We start from the raw sequence: 16,669 nt of genomic DNA on the forward strand, positions 1-16,669 counted from the left end.
CTAAAGGAAATCTGGAAAATACAGAAAACCAGTATAAGCACTGGGGTACTTCTGAAATGATTTTATTTCTAAAAACTCCCTCTGCAAGCACCTTTCCAGCTTCCCAGGGACACTTCTATTGTTTAAGGGTAAAGAGTTCCTTTGTGGGGGCAGGGGGAGGTGTCACCACAGACAAATGGGACAGAATCCTTTGACCCCGTGATTGCCTGGGCTCTCACCCCGTGGCTGAGAATTATTTATTCTATTGTTTTTTTCCAAGTTGACGGAAATTTCCCACAGTTGGTGCCTATTCTCCTTACTTCCTCAACCCGAAAGACCAGAAAGAAAAATTTCATCACTGCAAATTCTTTCCTATTAATTCTTCTCCTTGGTTATTTCTAATGTTTTTTTCGGTCAGTCCTCACACCACCCACCTCCATCTGGAGAAGGTCCCTCTGAAATTCATGGAGGGATTGAGAAAGGAGCCACACGGTTCCATACGTCTGGTCACCACTAATAGCAGTGTTCCCTTTGGTCGACGTCTCACTGACAGTAACTCTTGCAAAACAGAAAAGCCACAAATTCGTAGCCTGTAAACCACATATGCAAACACAGCAAACATTCTAACGAGAGAATTGAGACGAGACTTCAGAATTCCACTCTCCCTACCTCTTGGTTCTTACTGAGCTTACTTTGCGAGTAAGACAAAAAAAAAAATTCAGAATTGTATTATTTGTTGAGTGAAGCCAAGTGTCTTAGGTTCATTTTCCAACCAATTGTAAAACTTGAATTTAAAACTTAGATGCATTTTCCAACCAACTGTAAAACATGAATTTAAAACTGGGAGGCCCAGTTCATGTACTGGAAAAGAGTGAGGGCCTTTTTACACGGCTCACAGTGGTAAAGCGCACATACGAGGTTAGCACATATAACACAGAAATGCTGACACTGCCAGTGGTATCCACTTTTTCTCTGTTTTCGGGTTTCTGAAGGCCTGCGCACCTGCAGTTCCCACACCGGTTGCCACAGCCACAGGCCAGATTTGATCTCTGGATGCCCTGTTTCAATTACAGGGGAAACCTCTAAGTGGCTGACGTGTGTGGAGAATTTATTGCAGTACCACCTTGACCTCTCTCTTTTATTTTGAATTAAAAAAAAAAAGGGAAAATAGCAGTAGTGTGGGTTAAATTAAAATGTGGTTTTCAGTTCAGGGAAGATTCAAAGGACTTTAAAAATATGTGATCCGTCACTGTTCTCACTCCTCACCCGTTGGCAGGGCCGGGGAGCATTTTACAGCGATAAAGCGATTAACAGCTTCCCGGCTTGAATACAGCTGCACCTCCTAAGCCCTCCAGTCTTGGAGACTGGAGGCATTTTTACTCCCAGTTTCCATCTCAAGGTAAGGAAACACGGAGTGTCAGAGAGTAAGTCACTTGCCCCAGAGCCCAAAGCCTGGATGAGGCCAAGTGGTATCTGACCTGAGAACAGTGACCCTGAAGTCCATGCATTATAGAGCTCAAAGGATAAACTAGCCAAAGAAAACACCCACATCAGAGAGGCCCACGCGCCACTTTATACTGGCAAAGGCAAGAGCAAGCGAGTGGGAATTCCCTGGTGTCCAGGGGTTAAGACTCTGCACTTCCAATGTAAGGGGTGTGGGTTCAATCCCTGGTCTGGAAAATAAGATCTCACATGCCACAGTCTTTTTTTTTTTTTTTTTTGCCACAACCTTTAAAAAAAAAAAAAAAGGGAACAAACTTTCTGCTTCCAGAAAACTGGAAGCAGCCTGACTTTTCCACTAGAGCTGGAACACCTCCTGGCTCAGCCCTCAGACCCGTCTTGGCCTGCTTCCTTTCTTTCCCGATGGCTTTGGATCCATCGCTAGCTGGGGAAGCACCGCCCAGAGGTCTCCGGCCCCAACTTCCCCCGACACTGCCGATGCACCTTCATTTCATCATCCAACAGGCCTCTCAAACCATCACATCCAAAATCGAACAAGTACTTTCTGTTCCCCAAAACTGCTCCACCAGAAGCTTTCCCTGCCCAGAGTGACGGCAGCTCTTTTCCAGCTGCCTTGGGGGGGTGGGGACGGTAAAAAATCAAGTTATCCTGGACTTCCCGCTTCCTTGTACACTGTTTCTCTCACGTTCATTGAACAAAAAGGCATTTTATAAACATATTTATCAATGATTCCTTTGGCTGCGTCAGGTCTTAGTCGTGGCGTGTGGAATTCAGGATCCAGAGTGTGTGTGTTAGTCGCTCAGTCGTGTCTGACTCTTTGCAACCCCATGGGCTGTAGCCCATGAGACCCCTCTGTCCGTGGGATTCTCCAGGCAAGAATACTGGAGTGGGTTGCCATGCCCTCCTCCTGGGGATCTTCCCAACCCAGGGCTCGAACCCAGGTCTCCTGCATTACTGGCAGATTCTTTACTGGCTGAGCCCCCAGGGGAGCCCCCAGTTCCCTGACCCGGGACCGAATCTGACTCCCTGCCTTGGGAGTGCAGAGTGCTGACCATCGGACCACCAGGGAAGTCCCTCTCAGAGGACTCTCTGAGATGGCAAACTCCACTAGCACAGTTAACAGTTATGTCATTTGCATGCAAACTGGTCCTGAGTACCTTCACTGAAGCAGTTAGGTAAGCTTCATCCATGGCAGCACAGTCTACCTACAAATAATAATGATCGCACACTACTTCGCTTTTGTGCGCTATTGGATAAACACGTATGTGACACCTCCTGTCTCCCAGGGGCTGACCTCAAAGTGCTTTACAACCCATTTAACTAAGTAACTCACATACTCCTCAAAAGAGCTGTATAAAGTAGGTACTATTATTGTCCCATGTATTTAGGAATCTGAGGCACAGGGAAGTTATAGAATGCCCATCGCTCAAACATGGACAGTCCGGCTCCGGAGCCTTAAGGAACCTACAGCCTTATCTGGCTTTCTTACGGCCAGGACCCAGCTCTGCCAAGGGCCCAGGTGCAACTGCGTCCTCCGTCCTCTTCACAGGACAGAGGCCCGGGAGGACGGCCGCAGGGCCCCTGGCCCCAGAAGCACAGGGCCGTGCCTGACGGTGCAGCTGGAGGTGCAGACACGCCCGCCCGCCAGGGCCAATTAGGCTGATCTGAGTGACAGAGAGCCGCTGAACTGGCGCAAAGAGGTCCCCCTCCCAACTCATCCCCTTTCTAGCTGATACTTTATAACGAAAATTTTGAGGAGGAAGAGATAGGGAAAAGAGAGAAGGAAGTGTGCTTCAGCAGCCCTGCTGATAGCGCGAACCCAGAGAGCAAAAACAAGGGCCAGTTTCCTCCACGGGATCTCTGCGGGTGTGGCGGGCAGCACAGACCGCCCCGTTCACTCTTTCTAGCACGTTTCCCTTTGTTTCCAGTTACAGCAGTGACTGCAAACTCCGGGAGAGGGTGATGGACAGGGAAGCCTGGCGTGCTGCAGTCCACGGCGTCGCGGAGGGTCGACACGATGGAGCGACTGAACAACAGAGGATCTAAAATTAGCAAAATTCAGAGAATGATAGCTACTGACCGTGATTCTGATCACTTCGATTTCAAAAAAGGTTTTTCCCCATCTTTCAACTGCCTGAGTCTGAAGTGGAGGGAAACTTAAGAACATAGAGTACTGTTAAAAAATTAATACTCTGTACAGGGCGAAGACACAAGTCAAGCTATCTGTGATAGCTCCGGGTTCACGCAATAGACGGTATTTAAATAATGTGTCACTGAATAAGCTATGGATGACCCCAGCCTTATCCACTTAACTGTGGCATTACAAATACTCTTCTAACAACTGAAGTCAGGAAAGACAGACAAACATATTCGATTTCTAAAGCAAACAGATATAAAATCTGTTCTCATTTAAAGCAGCTCACATTTTTAAAAAAAGCACTGAGCTAACTTCAAAAAGTAGCCAATGGAGTGATTCTATCTTGCTGGTAAGGGTCTGGTGTCTCACTTCAAAGTTCAGGCAGATTGAAAGCCACTGACAGTCCTACTATACTGCTTGGCATCTGGCGTGAAAAACGCTGAGACTGCCATTTCATTCAGATGGTGTGTTTGCACAAACCCACAGCACTGAAATGGTACCTCCTTTCAATGAGAGCCAGGGTTCAGCCTGAAAGAGAAGGGTGTAATTATCTCATCCCCTGAATTAAAATTAACGAGGACCTTTTGCGGAGGCAGCTGGAAGGCCTCCATGGGGTACAATAATAGATGGAGAAAATCTTAACTGGATGTCAAGGGCCCAAGTTCTGAGAGCCACCATCCCGACAGAAATCTGTGAAGCAACTGAACCTGGGCAGTACCACATGCCAGGGAGATGGCATCAGGGGATGTGATATGCCAGGGGATTCCTGCATGACTTTCAACAAGTCATTTGACCTTCCCAAGGCATTTTCTGCAAGTGGAGAGAGACCGACCTCCTGCCAGCTTGACAGAGTTTATGATGGGATTAGACGGTATTTATAAAGTGGTTTGTCATCCTTTGCTTCAAAGCACTTTCCTATTAATAAAGTGAAATGTTAAGAAGGTCAGATGAGAGTCCAGTGTAACTCATCTTCTCATGAGTCACTGAAGAGCTTCGTTTTTCAGGAGGTGATGCAAACAATGGAAGCTGTCAGGATATCCGGATTAGAGGGTCAGATGGGGATGCAGAAAGGAAGACTCGAAGCTCAGGTTTCCCTTCCCCCCCTCGATCCCTTCCCTGGGATACAGAAGTTGAGTCACAGTCCTAAACAAGCCTGTGCTGACCATCAGAGCCACAGTTCACTCGCATCCACTCCCTAAACCCCGATGGTGGTGGTTTGGTTGCTAAGTCGTGTCGACTCCTGCAACCCCAAGGACTATAGCCCGCCAGGCTCCTCTGTCCATGAGATTTTCCAGGCAAGAATACTCGAGTGGGTTGCCATTTCCTTCTCCAGTGGATCTTCCCGATCTAGAGATAGAACCTGGGTCTCCTGCAGTGCAGGCAGAGTCTTCACTGACCGAGCCGCCAGGGAAGCCCCCTAAACCCTGATGCTCCCACCCACATGCTACTTCTCCCTCCAAGCCGGTGTAACTGCTCCTCCATGAGCCTTCCCGACCCAGCACAGCCTCAGAAAAGACCCCGTTTCTGGGTTCACAGCATGCGTGCCCCCTCTGAGTATGTGGCTCCTCTTGGCCTTGCCGCTGTGTATCTACTATTAATTCTGCACAAACACTATGCCCTTTCCCAATCAGAGCACTAAGTGTTACCCTTTTCTGAATTCCTCATGTCTTCCTCAGAGCCTTACACCCAGGAAACACTCAATGCCATCACGCGAAGCCACCTTCCAAAGATATTACTGGGCAGGTTAGCAATCCGCCCAGTAGCTTCACACTCCTTATTGTGACTGAATACTATCAAGAACACTGACCATCTCTTTCGAGTAGTGAGGCCACCTTCGAGCACACAGTCTGGGTTAGTGTGGGGCCAACTGCAGGGACAGATGTGCATACAATGAATGAAAAAATGCACGAACTTGTGAGTTTTAGATTCTGCCCTTCTATTATCCATCTAAAGAATTTTGGCTGTTTCTATCTAAGTAGTCACATTTCAGGAAGACAGCAACAGCACCAGAAATCTACCCCCGGAAGTTGCGAGAGGTGGAAAAAGTATACATGGTGTATTCCCAGGTGGAGCAGTTGGCAAAGAATTCGCCTGCCATTGCAGGGGACGCGAGAAACTCAGGTTTGATCCCTGGGTCAGGAAGATCCTTCAGAAAAGGAAATGGCAACCCGCTCCAGTGTTTCTGCGTGGGAAATATCACGGACAGAGGAGCCTGGCGGGCTACAGTCCACAAGGTCGCAGAGAGTAGGACATGACTGAGTATGCACGCTCAGGACATGACACATAACATTTATTCAGTATAAACATACAGAGAGTATACCATTTATGTAGTTTAATATCTGTGATTTTTAAATGTCAAATAACTGGATAAGTGCTATCCAGCCACGAACAGAAACACTTTCTAAAGAACATGCTCCGTGTTTTACATCCCTCCTGGCTAGTTGAAGTGTCCCTTTCCTCACTGGCTCCCACTCATGTCTAGAGTGCCGTTTGCTACATCTTTTGAAACTGCAGACCAAGTTTCCTGGAGACCTGAGGTTGAAGGAACTGCAGGAGTTCGCTGTAGAGCTGATCAAGGGAAGGTAACACTAAGGCCAATCCTGCAGGAGGAGGAGAAACAGCCTTCCAAAATTACCCGGACAGGGTAACAGACAGATCCGACCGACGGAGCTGGACACAGGCCTCCTGGACACAGGCTACGGGCTCTCACATCCTTCTGGAGGTACCCAGAAACCTAGGGAATTCTCCTGCCTCCAAGAGCACACTTTTATTTATTTTTAATTAATTTATTTTAATTGGAGGCTAATTAACGTACAATATTGTGGTGGTTTTGCCATACACTGACATGAATCAGCCACAGGGGTACACATGTCCCCCCATCCCAAACCGCCCTCCCACCTCCCTCTCCAGCCCATCCCTCAGGGTCATCCCAGTGCACTAGCTTGAGAGCCCTGCTTCATGTGATCTATGAAACTGGGAACTTGGACTGGTGATCTATTTCACATAGGGTAATATACATGTTTCAATGCTATTCTCTCAAATCATCCCACCCTCGCCTTTTCCCACAGAGTCTAAAAGTCTGTTCTTTACATCTGTGTCTCTTTTGCTGTCTTGCATATAGGGTCGTCGTTACCATCTTTCTAAATTCCATACATATGCGTTAATATACTGTATTGGTATTTTTCTCTCTGACTTACTTCACTCTGTATAATAGGCTCCAGTTTCATCCACCTCATTAGAACTGACTCAAATGCGTTCTTTCAATAGCTGAGTAATATTCCACTGTGTATATGTACCACAGCTTTCTTTTCCAATCATCCGCTGATGGGCATCTAGGTTGCTCCCATGTCCTGGCTACTGTAAACAGTGAAGGGCACACTTTCAAAGTGTCGTTTGTCTATCATATTTCTGTTAGGAAAGTGATCTTTTTCAAATCTCACTTCATTTGATAGCATAGGCACACCATGCTTTCGAACTGTGGTGTTGGAGAAGACTCTTGAGAGTCTCCTGGTTCATTTGATAGCAATCAAAGCTCTCCTGGTTCATTTAATAGCATAGGCACACCATGCTTTCGAACTGTGGTGTTGGAGAAGACTCTTAAGAGTCTCCCGGACTGGAAGGAGATCCAACCAGTCCATCCTAAAGGAAATCAGCCCTGAATATTCACTGGAAGGACTGATGCTAAAGCTCCAATACTTTGGCCACCTGATTCGAGGAACTGACTCACTGGAAAAGACCCTGATGCTGGGCAAGATTGAAGGCAGGAAGAGAAGGGGATGGTAGAGGACAAGATGGTTGGATGGCATCACCGACTCAATGGACATGAGTTTGAGTAAACTCCGGGAGTTGGTGACGGACAGGGTAGCCTGGCGTGCTGCTGTCCTTGTGTCACAAAGAGTCGGACACAACTGAGCGAGTCAACTGAACTGAACTGAATATGCAGAGAGTTTCTAGTATATTCAACCCCCCAACAAGCCATTTTATACTCATGACACCTTGAAACAAATACTGTAACCTGCTAGCCAGCACTCAAGGGTTGACCCTGAGAGTATTTCATTCATTCACATGATGTCCGTTGGGCAGGACTATCACTGATTAGACTTTTGCCGCATCCGGGATTTATAAAAACACAGTGAAAAGAAAACAAACCCTCACTATGGTTTATTTCTTGTGTCATGTTCACGCCAACATACTTTCTCCTTAACGTCTGATCTTGGAATGCTTTCTCATTACAGGAGCAGTGAGTCACAGCTAAGGGAACTGTCACAACTTGCTCTAACCATAAGCATGAGCCAAACTCAGAATGACCTTGGGTTCTCAGGGGGTTATTTATCTGGGGGGCGGTGATCACAATTTGCATGATCACATGGTACAGATGTTTATTCATGAAGACCCTCAAGGGAAACGAGTGATTTTTTTGACTATTTTAAAATTCAGCCAAACGTCCACCCAGTGAGCAAACCCAGCTCTGGAAGAGATCAAGACTGGGATGACAAGAAGCGCGTCAGGTCAGGACTGGGGCTGTGTTACAGACTCGTGGACTGGACAGGGCGTCGGGGCAGAACGGCAAAGGCAGGGTGGCACATTTCTTGCCCCTCCGAATCCGGGCTGTTTTCATTTCCTGACCGTGCGCACTGCACCTGCAGTTCAGTTAACCCAGAGAATCCGTCACTCCTACAGACCAAAGCCCGCCTCCAGCAAAACTGCCCCATGGATTATCCCGGGACCTTCCAGATTTCCTCCTCCTCCCACGAGGCCGTTCCATTCAGGTCTTTCCCCTCAACTCTGTCTTAATTCCTCCCTGTAATTCGGTGACTTTCAGAGTGCCGTGTCTGGGCCAGCATCATTACCACCTGAGCACCTCTCTGAAATGCTCGTTCCCAGGCTCACCCCGCTCTTCTGGTTCAGAGACTCTGGCTTGGGGGCCCAGAAATTTATTTTTTCAAACCTTCTAGGTGATTCCAATGCACCCTAAACTTTGAGAACACCTGCTATGGATGATAAAAATCATAAAATAAGGATTTTAATGTGAGAGAGACACGCATTTTAAGAGAAGACCTGTGAAGACAGACCACCCAAAGGAGCCACTTCTAGGAGCAGACTCTCAAGTCATGTGACAGACAGTGAGAGAGAGATCTGAGATCTCAACTGCTTCAGTCTCCCCACATTGCTACTAGAGGTGTGCTCACCCTGAAAATTTGATCATCTCAAACTCCACCGTAAAATCCTTCTGAGTAACACAAGCTTCTAAATCAACTATGTATCAATTAGGCTTCCCTGGTGGCGCAGATGGTAAAGAATCTGCTTGCAGTGCAGAAGAACAGGGTTCCCTCCCTGGGGCCAGGAAGATGCCCTGGAGAAGCGAATAGCGACCCACTCCAGTATTCTTGCCTGGAGAATTCCTGGACAGAGGAGCCTGGCAGGCTACAGTCCATGGGGTCACAAAGAGCCGGACATGACTGAGCGCCTAACATTACTACTACTACACAGGTCAGCTGAAAAAAAAAACCTTCAGTGGCTGCTCCCTGCCTACAGGATAAAGTCCCAAGCCCCTGGAGCATAACCCTGCATCATCTGCCGCTGGGACACCTCCCTGGCCTTGTCTCCTACGCTTTCCCTCCTAATCATCTCTGCCTCCTTTGCAAGAGGTTACATGTCCACACACCACCACCATTAGCTTTGGCCACGTGACTTACCCTGGCCAACAGCGTGAGAGCTAAAGTGACATCTGCTATTTCTCATGGAATTCTCTAGGCCAGAACACTGGACTGGGTAGCCTTTCCCTTCTCCGGAGTTCTTAAGCCTTAATGGGCCCCAAAATGAGGACACATGAGGAGCAGAACCATGAACGGCCTACCCTGGACATGCAACATGGGTGAGAAATAAACGGTGATGGTAACAAGCCACTGAGATTGGGGCGGGGGGAAGGTATTTGCTTATTTTTCCTAAGGTGACTATAGCACTTCTGATATCCCGTACCCTCTCTTTCTGGAATCCTCCCTGCTGCTCTACACTTCCTTCCAATTCCAGCTCAATTCTGTCTGCACAAGAGTTGCCTGTTAGTCTACACTCAGCTTAGGTGTATCCCCTCAACAAAGTTTTTTCTTTTCTTAATTCTTGCCCAGGTACAGTTCATCATTCTCACTTTGCGGACCTCCTTTGTCTGCTGCTGAAGAAGGAAACGGCAGCCCGCTCCAGCAGTCTTGCCTGGGAAATCCCAAGTTCAATCCCTGGGTCGGGAAGATCCCCTGGAGAAGGAAGTGGCAGCCCACTCCAGTGTTCTTGCCTGGAGCGTTCCATGGACGGGGGAGCCTGGCGGGCTGCAGTCCATCGGGGCTGCAGAGAGTCGGACACCACTGAGCGACTTTCACTTCACTTCTGTCTGCTACTGATCTATAACCACGTCCCTGAAATGGCACTAGGGGTTTTCTATTCATTAGCACCATCCTTAGAACAATTCTGCTAAAGAAAAAAAAAAAACCAAAAAACGTTTTTCTGAGCCCTCATTTTATGGTGTGAGAGACTTTGGCTCAGAAAAAAAAAAAAAGCAACTTGTCCAAGTTTCCCAGCTGTCAGCGGCGGGTGTGGCTCTGAACTCGGCAACCCGCCCCCTGCCCCACGTGCTTCTCTGTGTCTCCTCCAGCACAGCTTCCAAATCCCCCCACTCAGGTGCAGAGGGTGGGTCTTCTAATCAACAACTGAAAGGGCTGGTGAATTAATCTGACATTTGAAACACCTGACTTCCCTGGGGGCTCAGATGGTAAAGCGTCTGCCTACAATGCAGGAGACCCAGGTTCAATCCCTGGGTCAAGGAAGATCCCCTGGAGAAGGAAATGGCAACCGACTCCAGTACTCTTGCCTGGAAAATCCCATGGACAGAGGACCGTGGTGGGCTACAGTCCATGGGGTTGCAAGGAGTCAGACACGACTGAGCGATTTCACTCACTTTGGAGGACTTACACCTGGAAGTGGGCTCCTTACCCTCTGAGATGACAGTCACGTTCTCTTGAGTGGATGTATTTATTCTAAGTCTCCTGGTAAATGTGCCGGAGGCCCCAGGAGCACTGGGGCACTTTAGCTGCGCCCTCTCCCCAGCTCTCAGGCTGTGGGGGTTCCGTGCTGAGAAAGATAGGCAGGTTCCCGCTAACATTACTCTAGAAATGGCCTCCCCAACCTTTTTGGCACCAGTGACGGGTTTCATGGAAGACAATTATTCCACAGACCAAAGCTAGGGGTGGGGTTTCAGGATGACTCAAGCGCATTTACTATGCTCTTCGTTTCTATTATTTCATCAGCTCCTCAGATCATCAGGCATTAGATCCCAGAGGCTGGGGACCCCTGCCCTAGAGAATCTTGGGGAAGGTCCTTTGGGGTTTGTCAGGGGGTAGGAAAAAAGTAGCAGAGGGCTCAGAAATCCAAGCGAGTCTGATTACATTGATATTTTAGCTTTTACAAAGACATATTCAGGGAGTGAAACATTTGACTCTTCAAATTAAATATGGAAAGTGACACAGTGGCAAGGAACCGAAGCAGACCACCCAGGTCAGAAACCAGGGGGAAAAAAAAATCGCCTCAAGTAGGAACTGTAATTTTAGGTTTCTGTGAGCTGTTGGCATTTTGTTGTGTGGTTGGGCTTTTGTTTGCTTTCCTCTTCTCTCTCTCTCTTTTAAAATTCACTTGTTTTAAGGGAGGAGTCGGGAGTATAAGAATGTTCAAAGTTTCCCCCTAAATCAGCCATAGTAATGAGGCAACACAGTACCATGATATTCTTTTCACGTAACATTCATACACTTTTTTTCCAAGGGTTACAAAGTTTTCTCAGTAACTAGTTGGAATCTATCTCTCTCACCATTCCAATGAAGCACGCTTGTTTTTTCTTTTTTAAAATCCCTCAAAGGATAAAGTACCTTTAAATGATACCATCAGTAACATTAGTAAGAGTATTTTTCCCTTTCAAGTGTAAAAAGCTGTTCAGAACTCCAAAGAGTCACTGGGCCAGTCTGGACACGTTTGATTTACTCTTTAAAAAGGCCATCCGCTCCATATAATGAAGACTAAGCCAGCGTTTATGGAATACTTCAACGCTGGCCTCAGCGTTTTCCAGCTTGGCTCATTTACTCCGCAAAGCCACGCCATCGGGCAGGTAAAGGCAGTTTTGACTTTACAGTCTAGAAGAGTGAAGCGCAGGAGACCACAAAAGACCTGCCTCGGAGAAAGAGACGGAGGCCACTAGCTGTACAGAAACCAGTTAATGATTCACTCACAGCCCTGGGGCAGCTCCTTTTAGTACACGCTGCAACGCACACACACACAGGCGCGCACACACCAACCACATCAACTCTTCATCTCAGCGAGAGGGCGGGTGTCAGGCAGATCGCTTGGCAACGCGAGGAGGAAACTCCATCCAAAGGCCGGGTCCAGGCCGCCTCTGGGCGCTGTCCAGCGGGCATCGCGCCTGGGAGGCCAGGCTGGGGTCCCTGTATCCGGACACCCCGAAAGTGAGGCGCAGAACGCCCAAGCCGGGATTTCAGGCTTTGGGGAGGGTTGGGGTGAGGGGTGGACAGTGAAGAAAAGCACCGTCCGCAAGGACACCTGTTGTCGCCTCCCTCGGGCCCCAGAAGACGTCCCGGGGGCCCGGATCTCAGGGCGGACACGCACGGGCAGACAGTGCCTGTGTGCGGGCCAGGGTGTCCAGGGGTCACGTCTTGCCCCCCGACCCTGCACCCTTGCCCGCCTCAGCGGAGTCCCCTCGCTCGCTCTCACCGCTGGACGCCCGCGGCTGGGGGAAGCGCGTCTCCCCGGGGCGCTCCGGCCGAGGCAGCCTCGGGGGCCCCGGGGGGACTCGGGCAGCTCCCGCGGCGCTATGACCTCGCGGCCGGCCCGCCCCCCGCCCGCTCCACCCGCGGGGGCCCCGAGCGCGGTCGGCCTCCCCGCGCGGGGAGCAGCTACCTGCGGCGCGGCGCGCAGACTCCCGAGGGTCCGCCGGAAGGTGGCTGCGGCTCAGCGGGCGGCGCCGGCCCGGGGGCGCCCCCGTCCCGCCGCGCGCTCCTCCCCGCGGCGCTCGCTCCAGGGCGGCCGGGCCGCCGGCTCCGAGTCCGAGCTCGTTCTGCGCCCAGCCGCGCCGGGCGCCGCTCCCGCCGCTTCGGATTGGCCGTGGCGCGAGCCCGAGCCGCGCGCTGACTGGCCGGCCGGGCGGTGGGCGGGCCCGACGCGGCGCGGACCCGCCCCCACCCCGACCCCCCGCGCCGCAGCCCGTGGCGTCCTCGCTGCGCACGGAGCCTGGAGCTCGGAGCCAGACTCGGCAACCCCGGCCCAGGCGCGCGGCCCGGGGGTGCAGGGGCTGGGGACGGCCCAGGAGGCTGTCCCACAGTCCGTGTCGAGGCTGCACGGTGCGGATCGCTGCTCCCCCGGTCTCACTCTTATATGAGCTTTTCACTCCGCGTTCATTTAACGCTTTTACTATCAGCTCAGTTCAGTCGCTCAGTCGTGTCCGACTCTCTGCGACCCCATGGACTGCAGCACGCCAGGCCTCCCTGTCCATCACCAACTCCCGGAGTTCACCCAAACTCATGTCCATTGAGTTGGTGATGCCATCCAACCACCTCATCCTCTGTCGTCCTCTTCTCCTCCCGCCCTCAGTCTTTCCCAGAATCAGGGTCTTTTCAAATGAGTCAGTTCTTTGCATCAGGTGGCCAAAGTATTGGAGTTTCAGCTTCAGCATCATTCCTTCCAATGAATTCAAGACTAATCCCGTTTAGGATGGACTGGTTGGATCTCCTTGCAGCCCAAGGGACTCTCAAGAATCTTCTCCAACACCACAGTTCAAAAGCATCAATTCTTCGGCCCTCAGCTTTCTTTATAGTACAACTCTCACATCCATACAGGACTACTGGAAGAAACATAGCTTTGACTAGCCAGACCTTTGTTGGCAAAGTAATGTCTCTGCTTTTTAATATGCTCTCTAGGTTGGTTTTACTTTATATACATATGTATATAGGCATACTCTCTCTGTGTATATATATATATATATATATGAGCTATAGCTGTTAATCTTATTGACCACCTGATGCGAAGAACTGACTCATTGGAAAAGACCCTGATGCTGGGAAATATTGAAGGTGGGAGGAGAAGGGGACAACAGAGGATGAGATGGTTGGATGGCATCACCAACTCTAAGGACATGAGTTTGGGTAAACTCTGGGAGTTGCCAATGAACAATGAGGCCTGGCATGCTGCAGTCCATGGGGTTGCCAAGATCGGACATGACTGAGTGACTGAACTGACTGAACTAATACACACACACACACACACACACACACACACACATATACATAGGACGCAGGGCAGTAGCTTATAAACAGTGGGCAACAAATTGTGTTTCTATACTCAGATCGTACTTGACATACAGTCTTTGTGAAGCTTGCAAAGGGTAAGCGACTTGTCCAAGCTTATAAAGGGTAAGTGATTTGTCCAAGGTCCTAATCACGTTAAGCGATTACTAAGGACGAGAACATTCCTCAACAAGGAATCTTTACCTAGCTACGGAGATGAGTCTGAATAATAACAAAAACAACCCAAATGTTTCCATGATGCATAGTATTCGCCAGTCAGGTTTCCAAATACTTTGCATATATTAATTCAGAAATACATATAACAGCTGTCATAAGGGTGGACACAGGTCCCTTGTGGACAAGAGACATCAGCTCTGAGTACGAGAGATTTTCATCTAGAAGACAGTCACCCTGCATTGTGATGGAGAGGCACAAATTAGAATGGAGAGCAACTGTCAGGAATTAAAACTGTCCACATCTTCATTTCGTCTCCCATTTCTTGGTCTTTAGTTTTCCCAACATTCTCTCACACCTGCAATGAATTTTTCTAAAGAATAAAAACAACCACTCTAAATCAGGGTGCTCCCAGAACTTTGTTCTACCACTCATCAAAGGACCCCACACCATCCCAAAACACCCAGCTAGACAATGAGTATAAACAAATAGTACAGTTTCTATTTTACCTTTGACTTTGGTTGCAGGAATGTCTTCTTGACAGCAAGTACATAACCATTTTCCTACAGGCATTTCCCCCTAGTTCTTTTCTCCTGTGTTGACAGAACCCTTGAGAGAGAGATCTAGTTTAATAGAGAAGTTAAAAGACCCCTGGTGAAAGCCAGCTTGACCCATTCTAAAGAGGCTGATTTTTGCCCTAAGAATTAAGTATTACTCGCTCAGTCCTGTCTGACACTTTGTTACCCCATGAGCTGTAGCCTGCCAGGCTCCTCTGTCCATGGGATTGTCCAGGCAAGAATACTGGAGTGGGTTGCCATTTCTTTCTCCAGGGGATCTTCCTGTTCCAGGGATCAAACCCGGATCTCCTGCACTGCAGGTGGATTCTTTACTACCTGAACCATCAGGGAGTAAGCTGAAACACAGTTACTTTGAAGAGCCCAAGACCTTTGGAGAAAATGAGCTCAGTTTTCTCCAGTTTGCATTAATGGATAAGCACTCAGTTAACTTCATACTGAAAAGATGTATTGGTTTAGTGAAGCCTTACCTGGTAAAAATGAGGGCACAATGGACTGTATGAGGAAGTTTCTTTCACCAGCATCCCTCCCAAGCACCAGGAGCTCCCTTTCCATGGCTGTGGCTTTTGGTAAAGCAGAAATTCCATTTGGATTGATCATGCAGTCACTCCGAAGAAAAGAGTCTCCTTCAGCCAAAGAACTAGGCTGACCCCAGGTGATTTCTTAAATTGATCAATCTTGGTCTCATCACACTAAACTCAGCCCCCTTGGAAGGACACATGGAAGACTCTGGTTTCCTAGGACTTCCCTGGTGGTCCAGTGACTAAGACTCCTGGCTCCCAATGCAGAGGGCCTGAGTTCAACCCCTGGTCAGGGACTAGATCCAACATGCTGCAACTAAGAGTTTATAAATAAATATTTTTTTCAAAAAGAATCTGGATTCCATCACATTCACTCTGAAATCTTCCTTTGGTGGGAACTCTTTGTGTATCCATCTCTCATCCCTGTCTCCTCTAGCAAAATGCTTTGCTTGGTTCTGCTTCCTGTGTGGCATTTCTTCCCTGGCTACTTAGCACTCAAGACAACTAAAATAGCTCTTCCTCCATGAGGCCGTCTTTAACTCTCCCAAGCAAAGATAGGATCCCCTCACCTGTGTTATATCTTCACGACAGCATTCTAGTTTACCTGACTGTCACCCAGTGGGAGGTAATAGGGATTCCGTAAACATGATCTGATTGACTAAAGTCCTTAACAGGTTAACAGGGTGGTGTGAAGGAGACTGGGGCCACATCCTTATCCTGGTCAACAGGGCATCCTCCAGTCCAAACTGGTGTGGGTCAAAGTGATCACCAACCTAACCCAATAGTGAGCAAGTCGTTTCCATATATGAAGCAGGATCAAGTAAAGAAAATAATACTTCTCTCTTAAATATATGCAAAATAAAATGGCGCAGCTGATTTAGAAAAGAGTTGGGAGGTCCCTGAAAGAATTAAACATAGATTTATCTTATTATCCACTAATTTTGCTTCTAAAGTATATTCAAGAGAATTTAAAATATATGTGCATGCAAAAATGTGTACACAGATGTTCAGTTTAGTTCAGTCGCTCAGTCATGTCCAACTCTTTGCGACTCCATGCACTGCAGCACACTGGGCTTGCCTGTCCATCACCAACTCCTGGAGCTTGCTCGAACTCATGCCCATTGAGTCGGTGATGTCATCCAACCATCTCATCCTCTGTCGTCCCCTTCTCCTCCTACCTTCAATCTTTCCCAGCATCAGGGTCTTTTCAAATGAGTCGGCTCTTTGCATCAGGGGGTCAAAGCTTTGGAATTTCAGCTTCAACATCAGTCCTTCCAATGAACACCCAGGACTGATTTTCTTTAGGATTGACTGGATGGATCTCCTTAGAATCCAAGGGACTCTTAAGAGTCTTCTCCAACACCACAGTTCAAAAGTATCAATTCTTCAGCACTCAGCTGTCTTTATAGTTCAATTCTCACATCCATACATGACTACTGGAAAAACCACAGCTTTGACTAGACAGAACTGTGTTGCCAAAGTAATGTCTCT

The 16,669-nt window shown here is 48.6% G+C and overlaps 1 protein-coding gene across 1 annotated transcript in view; it reads right to left on the reverse strand.

The window, feature by feature from the left end:
• STON2 (stonin 2) overlaps window positions 1-12,662 on the reverse strand; it is a 158,616-nt gene extending 145,954 nt beyond the window's left edge. Inside the window, 1 exon segment of the mRNA XM_065941909.1 lies at window positions 12,527-12,662. The gene's annotated coding sequence lies outside the window, so the exon portion shown is untranslated.
• Window positions 12,663-16,669: the final 4,007 nt, after the last annotated feature.

This window comes from Muntiacus reevesi, chromosome 7 (genome assembly GCF_963930625.1).
Source record: "Muntiacus reevesi chromosome 7, mMunRee1.1, whole genome shotgun sequence".
Classification (NCBI taxonomy): domain Eukaryota; kingdom Metazoa; phylum Chordata; class Mammalia; order Artiodactyla; family Cervidae; genus Muntiacus; species Muntiacus reevesi.